The sequence below is a fragment of the Crinia signifera genome, chromosome 6 (assembly GCF_055691185.1).
Source record: "Crinia signifera chromosome 6, ASM5569118v1, whole genome shotgun sequence".
Taxonomy (NCBI): domain Eukaryota; kingdom Metazoa; phylum Chordata; class Amphibia; order Anura; family Myobatrachidae; genus Crinia; species Crinia signifera.
Genome location: NC_139222.1, coordinates 278,093,501 through 278,103,199, shown reverse-complemented (window position 1 = coordinate 278,103,199; position 9,699 = coordinate 278,093,501). Strand labels below are relative to the sequence as shown.

Below are 9,699 nucleotides of genomic sequence, written 5' to 3'. Positions count from 1 at the left end.
TGTACGACCACATGATAGAAAATAGGGTGTCCAGAGGAGGACAAAGGAAGAACAAAACTAGGTTTTTGGGGCACTCTTCTTCAAATTGTAATGTGTAAGGTAGTAAGATGATTGGAATAAAAATTAACTTTTATTAGAATTCACTTAAAAAAGGTTGGCGTCAATGATATATGAATAAAACGTATCAGGTAAATACAATTTTACAATGATGCATCACAATAAGAGTATACAATATAATGTCACATGGACTAGGCGAAAATGTTTTACACCGAGGGGACCACCCCCTGTAAGGTTGAAAAAATATATATGTTCTAAGCCCGTGAGAATTACCTTAGTGGGGTAGATGATGAAGAGGTATACGGAAATGGCACTTCAAAAACTGGTCAGTCAACTGGGTAATAAAAATAATGATAAATAAAGGACAGAGAAAATGGACAGAAAGATTGTTAGAGTAAATTAAGAGCAAGAGAAAAATGGTCGTTGGTGTCGTGCCTGATATTCTGGGTGTTCCGCTGTTGATACAACACCAGATCTTCCCTAACAGTCACCCGGTTAGGTACTGATCTGGCCAAACACTGCTTAGCTACTGAGATCGAACGAGATCAGGCGGCCCAGTGGTGTATGGTCGTATACTTAATGTATTGGATATAACGACACAGGACTGACATTAGGGACCATAAATTGCTTCTGCTTTCAAGAGACACAGAGTGACCACGGCCTGATGCTCGAGGTATTGCAGGACGGGTCAACTATGCCAAGGGATGAGAGAGCAACGATATACAAGAGTACAGAGCACTGAATTTATTGCAATGACCAGACCCTTCTACTACCTTCCATCGTATGGAATAAATTGGATGGGAGTTGAGAGTAATAGTCTGGTAGTGCTCAATTCAATAAAAAAAGATAAAGATGCAGAAAAAGTAGGTATGTGCCCCCTATTCGATTGTGTCACCTGCTGATAGTGATGGATTGACACTTAACACCAGGTTCAATCCGGGGGTTGTATGGTACAATTCTGTGAGGTATGTGTCACAGCGGGAAAACAATAATGGTTGTTGGTCCCAAGGTGGTCACAAGAGGGTACAGCGCCACCAATGAAAGTTAGAAACAGCGGGCAAACATAAATGCAGTTAAATATATTGGACCACAATTTATGTGGTTATGCAGATCAAAACAGACACAGAAAACAATTATAGGGTTTGAAAGACCGTACAATGAAAATTCACTCGATGTAAATTTGAAGCGCACAGATATAAGATGAAAAGCACTAAATATAAGTAGTTTGAGATTTGCACATTAGATTTTGGGGTGCCAAGCACAAGCAGATTGTCACCGAGACATTGAACTGGGAATGAACACACTCAAACTAATTAAGGCTGATCCTATATGTATCTGCCGGATTAGGTCTCTAAACAGTAGGGTTCACATAAAGGCGTAAATTTTAAACTAATCACACAAGGAAGTTTGAAAAGTGGATCAGGTTTCAGTAATAGACAACGTTAGTGCATTCAAGACAAAAAAAGAGACGAAAAACCTCCACCTGCTGATATATGCAGTCACTGGTGGTATGGGTTAATATCTCAACAAGTCATAAACAGATAATCTGTTAGCAGTATTATGTGCACACAGAACAAAAAATGGATTTCAAAATGAATAATTCTTGTATGGTTCTCTGCGGTAAATATAATATACACTACTTCTGTAAAGGGTAATACTCCCTTGTGCCCCAGTTTCTTAATAAATGAGAGAGGAGGTACAGGGGTCCGTTATGCAGAGAGGAGAAGTAATAAAAATATGGTAGGGTGCTGTGTGGGGTGCCGGTACCTGGCGGGTGATAACCCGCTGATGATGTGGACTCAGTCCGGGTGGGTCCCTGGGTCAGGCTGCGTCTACCAAGAATTGCAGCGTGAATGGCTGTGTAGAGGCGGCCAGGTGATCCGCCCGTGGCTAGCGGCAGGTAGACCGGCTCCAAGTGTGGAATGACGGCAGGGGGTGGTCCTAGGTGCGTCAGTGGACACGTGTTTCGCCGTGGAGGCTTGTTCACCGTGACGCACTGGCCTAGGGGATCCCCATGCATCATATATGGTGGTTTTTTTTATTGAATTGAGCACTACCAGACTATTACTGTCAACTCCCATCCAATTTATTCCATACGATGGAAGGTAGTAGAAGGGTCTGGTCATTGCAATAAATTCAGTGCTCTGTACTCTTGTATATCGTTGCTCTCTCATCCCTTGGCATAGTTGACCCGTCCTGCAATACCTCGAGCATCAGGCCGTGGTCACTCTGTGTCTCTTGAAAGCAGAAGCAATTTATGGTCCCTAATGTCAGTCCTGTGTCGTTATATCCAATACATTAAGTATACGACCATACACCACTGGGCCGCCTGATCTCGTTCGATCTCAGTAGCTAAGCAGTGTTTGGCCTGATCAGTACCTAACCGGGTGACTGTTAGGGAAGATCTGGTGTTGTATCAACAGCGGAACACCCAGAATATCAGGCACGACACCAACGACCATTTTTCTCTTGCTCTTAATTTACTCTAACAATCTTTCTGTCCATTTTCTCTGTCCTTTATTTATCATTATTTTTATTACCCAGTTGACTGACCAGTTTTTGAAGTGCCATTTCCGTATACCTCTTCATCATCTACCCCACTAAGGTAATTCTCACGGGCTTAGAACATATATATTTTTTCAACCTTACAGGGGGTGGTCCCCTCGGTGTAAAACATTTTCGCCTAGTCCATGTGACATTATATTGTATACTCTTATTGTGATGCATCATTGTAAAATTGTATTTACCTGATACGTTTTATTCATATATCATTGACGCCAACCTTTTTTAAGTGAATTCTAATAAAAGTTAATTTTTATTCCAATCATCTTACTACCTTACACATTACAATTTGAAGAAGAGTGCCCCAAAAACCTAGTTTTGTTCTTCCTTTGTCCTCCTCTGGACACCCTATTTTCTATCAGCTTTACCGCTGAACCTTTGGGAGCACCACCAACCTAGTACCACTGACAATAAAAGTCACACTGGTTGTATGTTGGTATCATCATTGACTACCATAATCCCTCTAATTGTTACTTTATTATCATCCCTTTGCTTGTGACGATCCACCCCAACTCGTTGAAACAGTTACTTTACTGAGGTCTCTCTCAGTTTCCGGATCGAGCACAGCCCCTTAGGAAACGCTCAAGTTTCCCCTATTACACTTCACTCCTTTCCTCCTAGGGCCCCAACTGCCATTCTTATCATTTCTTTGTGTAACCTCTCTAAATTTCCAAACATCCCCATTCCCCTTTTTGGCATGTCTACCTTCAACCTTCGTAACGAACTTACCAATAGACATAAAACTAAAGATTTTGATAACATCTTCTCTACCCAATCCTCCATTACATCAACGGATCTGGGCTGGGATGATGAACTTCACAATCTGAAAAAAACTCTTCAGAGACAAATCAGGTCAAATTGGGATCTCTCCAGCCTAGAAAATTATCAGAAACATAAAGTCACTCCCAGAGGACTCCGACCTAAGACTTTTCCATCATTTGAGTTACATACTGAGAATCTTAAGAAAGAATGGGAGACTAGTCTCCTCAAATGCTCACAAGAACTTATCTTAATACTCATCAAGCATAATCACCTCATATTAGAGGAATGCTCGCAAAACATCGAGACTCTGGGAAAGAAACTTGAAAAGTGGGAGCAAAACAATGACTTTCAAAACAACTTCGACAAAATAAAAAAAGATTTGGAAACATATGAGACTGTGATAGTCGAGAGGAAAAAGACCAAATTCCAACGGGACGTACAAGACTTTAGTTCTGGCAAGATTTTCAACTGGACTAGACCACCACAATCATATCGAGGCCAACCAAAGAGAGATCAGAGAGGGACTACTATATTCTCTGAGTCTGAGTACTCGAGTACTGATGACAACAGTGACGGCTCAAATTCTTATAATCGGGACCATTTTTTAGACTTTGGAAGGGGCAACGGCCCCAGACAAGGGAGAGGAAGAGGAAGACAAGAAGGAGCACCAAGAAACAGAAGAAGAGACTGGTCGACATGGGAGCCACGTCAGTCCAGTCGACAGTCTCAGAGGAACAGACCAATGTGAGGACAGCAGAAACCGGCTTACAAATTATCAACTTATCCGATCACATTCTCACACCTGACCAAAGTGCGGTCCTTCAAAAAGGCTTATCTTTCTCTCCGACCAATAAATTCGATAGATTTAAATGGGAAACTAGTTTACATCTATTTAGCCGCAAACTGCTTCTTACTAAATTTCATGCGATGCATAAATCTGACCCCAACACTGATAACACCACAGCATGGTCCACACAGGAACTCCAGGCAATACAAGACTTGGAAGAACTGCAGGATCCAGGACCGGAACATCTAGGGAGAACAATTTGCAAAAAGAGATCTACTTTTTTTCCCACAGAGGCAATCTGTCCGGAAGTGAAAGTCTTCACAAACCTGGTGGCCAGGGACTTTGACGAACTTCACCGGAAAGCCAAATATTCACACATTGGAGGTAATGTGACCAGACAAGAATCACTAGCCCTTAAAGAAATAAGGAGCTGGGACGACATTGTCATCAAACCCTCGGACAAGGGGGGCAATATCGTTCTCTGGCCGACTATCTTATACCTTAAGGAGGTACACCGACAACTCAATGATAAGGCATGTTACCATAAGACTCTTTTTGATCCCTCCTCAAATTTCCAAACTGAATATGATCGCATGATAGGAAGAGCCCTTGCGGATGGCACTATCACCAAATCTGAGTTTCAATATCTTCAAACCCCCAATCCGAGAGTTGCAACCTTTTACCTTCTGCCCAAGGTCCACAAATCATTAACCGAACCACCCGGAAGACCCATTGTTTCTGGCAATGGATCCCTTATTGAAAATGCCTGTACCTTCATCGACATCCACTTACGTCATCATGTAACAAGTTTGCCATCGTACACAAAAGATACTACAGATGTGCTCAAAAAGATACACGACATACAACTCGAGGATGATCACTTGTTGGTATCACTTGATGTAGAGTCACTCTACAATTGTATCAAACACGATTTAGGGATCGGAGCCACCAAATACTTCCTCACCATGCAGGGAATGACTCCATTCCACAACTTTCTTTTGGAACTCCTGAGCTTTGTTCTCCACCGGAATTTCTTTGTTTTCGATGACCACTACTACGTCCAGGGAAGGGGGACGGCGATGGGGGCGGCTTGTGCCCCCACATACGCTAACCTCTTCCTTGGATGGTGGGAAAGGGAATTTGTCTTCCAGAATGATGCGGATGTCGAATGCATACACATCTGGATGCGCTATATTGACGACATCCTCATCATCTGGAAGGGCACCCCTGAGCAGCTCAAGGACTTCATTCACAAACTCAACACCAACAACCTCAACCTCAAATTCACTTACGAAGTTAGCCCTAACAGCATTACCTTTCTTGATCTTCATCTATACCGCGATATCAACAACAAACTCAGCACAGAACTGTACAGAAAATCAACATCAACCAATAGCCTTCTACATTGTACCAGTTCACATTTTCCACCCACTGTATCCAAATCTCCCTAAAGGTGAATTCCTGAGGCTACGCCGCAATTGCTCGAACGATCAGACCTTCCTGGTGAAATCTGAGGAACTATCATTGCGACTACAGGACAGAGGATACTCCAAGCGGCTCATCAAGAAAGCCAGAAAATCCATTGTAAACACCACAAGAGATGCTATTCTATTCAACACAAAACCTGACAGCAGTAGTGACACTCCGACCATCAGGATGGTCGGCACTTTCTGCCCACAATGGAAAGCAATCAAAAATATTGTACAGAAGCATTGGCATATCCTTCGTACTGACAAAGATTTACTAACAAACCTCAAACCCAATGTTGACCTGAGCTGGCGGAGGGCCCCCAACCTCCGAGACAATCTGGTACAGAGCCACTACATTAGGAATAAACCCAGGATACCCAGTGTCAAAGGCACTCACCCTTGTGGCAATTGCAAGATATGCAGCCAAGTAACGAACATTACCTCCCTCTACAGCAAATTCAATGAACCGCTACAAATTCAAGGATACTTTAACTGCAAAAGCCCCAACATGATATACTGCATTCTCTGTCCCTGCAATAAAAGATATGTTGGAATGACCTCCCGCCCCCTCAAGCAAAGGATCCTTGAACACATGGGGACCATTCGAAATGCTGCAAAAGACAGGGCAAGGATGAAACAGATCACATCAGTTGCTAGGCATTTCTTACAATATCACTCAGCTGACCCCTCTAAACTCCTTTTCTTTGGATTAGAACAAATACATCTGGGCCGCAGAGGGGGGGACATCCACCAATCCCTATTGCAAAGAGAGAGCTGGTGGATCTTCTACCTTGATGCATTATCCCCAGTTGGTCTCAATGAAGGGATCCAGTTCAGTGCCTTCCTATGAAACCAGGACTAGCCCTGTACCCCAGCCATTGCCTCACGTTCAATATTCAACCTGTGCCTCTCTTCTCTGAAAGCCATCTTTCAATATAAGTGTTTCTTTCTCTTATCCACAGTCCACTCTCCACGTGTGGTTCACCTGAAAGGACACAGCGACCTGGGGTTCACAGTATGGACATAGCCTTGTCCAGTATCTCATAACATGCTATCCTCTTCTCAATAGTTCAAATATAATAATATAATAATTATAATTATTCGAAATCCCATGTCAAGACAGTATATCATGAATTTATTAGTGTATTTGTTTCACTTCATTTTATTCCAACACATATTACTCTCTCCTACGTATTTACCCCTAACAGACAACTTGTCAATACTTACTGTCTGCTCATACTCCTAAGCCGTCCTCTCTCAATACCTGTCATCCTCCTTTCGAGCTCCTCTCTCCATGTGTTGCTGTTAAGTTCTCCCACCTCAGCCATGTCTCCTCCCCCTTCTCTCTGCCCCCTTCTACTCCCCCGGCCATCACACTCCCAGGTATTGACATGCCGTCATCCATTAAACTCCAAATTTTAATTTACCGATCGGGCTTCATAACCCGCTCACGCACCCCTACCTACCCGCCCCACGCTCTCATTCCCACCTCCTATAGAGTATCTCAGATGTTATCCCTCGCACGGTAATCCCCCCTTACTTCAGCTGACATACGGCCAGGGCACCTCCCCCAGACATGCCGGCAGCTACACTCATTCAGCAATGGGTGTACGCACAGCTATTCCAGCTGACATACAAGCCGCGCCACCCCATTCGCCGCCCCCCACGTCCATCACACTGTCTCCCTCTCCCATTGGTTACACACCATATATGATGCATGGGGATCCCCTAGGCCAATGCGTCACGGTGAACAAGCCTCCACGGCGAAACACGTGTCCACTGACGCACCTAGGACCACCCCCTGCCGTCATTCCACACTTGGAGCCGGTCTACCTGCCGCTAGCCACGGGCGGATCACCTGGCCGCCTCTACACAGCCATTCACGCTGCAATTCTTGGTAGACGCAGCCTGACCCAGGGACCCACCCGGACTGAGTCCACATCATCAGCGGGTTATCACCCGCCAGGTACCGGCACCCCACACAGCACCCTACCATATTTTTATTACTTCTCCTCTCTGCATAACGGACCCCTGTACCTCCTCTCTCATTTATTAAGAAACTGGGGCACAAGGGAGTATTACCCTTTACAGAAGTAGTGTATATTATATTTACCGCAGAGAACCATACAAGAATTATTCATTTTGAAATCCATTTTTTGTTCTGTGTGCACATAATACTGCTAACAGATTATCTGTTTATGACTTGTTGAGATATTAACCCATACCACCAGTGACTGCATATATCAGCAGGTGGAGGTTTTTCGTCTCTTTTTTTGTCTTGAATGCACTAACGTTGTCTATTACTGAAACCTGATCCACTTTTCAAACTTCCTTGTGTGATTAGTTTAAAATTTACGCCTTTATGTGAACCCTACTGTTTAGAGACCTAATCCGGCAGATACATATAGGATCAGCCTTAATTAGTTTGAGTGTGTTCATTCCCAGTTCAATGTCTCGGTGACAATCTGCTTGTGCTTGGCACCCCAAAATCTAATGTGCAAATCTCAAACTACTTATATTTAGTGCTTTTCATCTTATATCTGTGCGCTTCAAATTTACATCGAGTGAATTTTCATTGTACGGTCTTTCAAACCCTATAATTGTTTTCTGTGTCTGTTTTGATCTGCATAACCACATAAATTGTGGTCCAATATATTTAACTGCATTTATGTTTGCCCGCTGTTTCTAACTTTCATTGGTGGCGCTGTACCCTCTTGTGACCACCTTGGGACCAACAACCATTATTGTTTTCCCGCTGTGACACATACCTCACAGAATTGTACCATACAACCCCCGGATTGAACCTGGTGTTAAGTGTCAATCCATCACTATCAGCAGGTGACACAATCGAATAGGGGGCACATACCTACTTTTTCTGCATCTTTATCTTTTTTTATTGAATTGAGCACTACCAGACTATTACTCTCAACTCCCATCCAATTTATTCCATACGATGGAAGGTAGTAGAAGGGTCTGGTCATTGCAATAAATTCAGTGCTCTGTACTCTTGTATATCGTTGCTCTCTCATCCCTTGGCATAGTTGACCCGTCCTGCAATACCTCGAGCATCAGGCCGTGGTCACTCTGTGTCTCTTGAAAGCAGAAGCAATTTATGGTCCCTAATGTCAGTCCTGTGTCGTTATATCCAATACATTAAGTATACGACCATACACCACTGGGCCGCCTGATCTCGTTCGATCTCAGTAGCTAAGCAGTGTTTGGCCTGATCAGTACCTAACCGGGTGACTGTTAGGGAAGATCTGGTGTTGTATCAACAGCGGAACACCCAGAATATCAGGCACGACACCAACGACCATTTTTCTCTTGCTCTTAATTTACTCTAACAATCTTTCTGTCCATTTTCTCTGTCCTTTATTTATCATTATTTTTATTACCCAGTTGACTGACCAGTTTTTGAAGTGCCATTTCCGTATACCTCTTCATCATCTACCCCACTAAGGTAATTCTCACGGGCTTAGAACATATATATTTTTTCAACCTTACAGGGGGTGGTCCCCTCGGTGTAAAACATTTTCGCCTAGTCCATGTGACATTATATTGTATACTCTTATTGTGATGCATCATTGTAAAATTGTATTTACCTGATACGTTTTATTCATATATCATTGACGCCAACCTTTTTTAAGTGAAATCTAATAAAAGTTAATTTTTATTCCAATCATCTTACTACCTTACACATTACAATTTGAAGAAGAGTGCCCCAAAAACCTAGTTTTGTTCTTCCTTTGTCCTCCTCTGGACACCCTATTTTCTATCAGCTTTACCGCTGAACCTTTGGGAGCACCACCAACCTAGTACCACTGACAATAAAAGTCACACTGGTTGTATGTTGGTATCATCATTGACTACCATAATCCCTCTAATTGTTACTTTATTATCATCCCTTTGCTTGTGACGATCCACCCCAACTCGTTGAAAGATGTACGACCACATAGGGTGTGGATTCCCAGATGGGGTCCAATTTGGTGCTTCGTCGATTGTCTTTCTTCCAAACCCGATCTCCCACGCGGAATGATTCAGCCCCCGCATCCTGATCGTAGC

The 9,699-nt window shown here is 43.2% G+C and overlaps 3 pseudogenes; 2 read left to right on the top strand and 1 right to left on the bottom strand.

The window, feature by feature from the left end:
• Positions 1-515: 515 nt before the first annotated feature.
• LOC146011721 (5S ribosomal RNA) lies at positions 516-633 on the bottom strand (annotated as a pseudogene).
• Positions 634-2,359: 1,726 nt separating this feature from the next.
• LOC146011733 (5S ribosomal RNA) lies at positions 2,360-2,477 on the top strand (annotated as a pseudogene).
• Positions 2,478-8,794: 6,317 nt separating this feature from the next.
• LOC146011732 (5S ribosomal RNA) lies at positions 8,795-8,912 on the top strand (annotated as a pseudogene).
• The last annotated feature ends 787 nt before the right edge of the window (positions 8,913-9,699 follow it).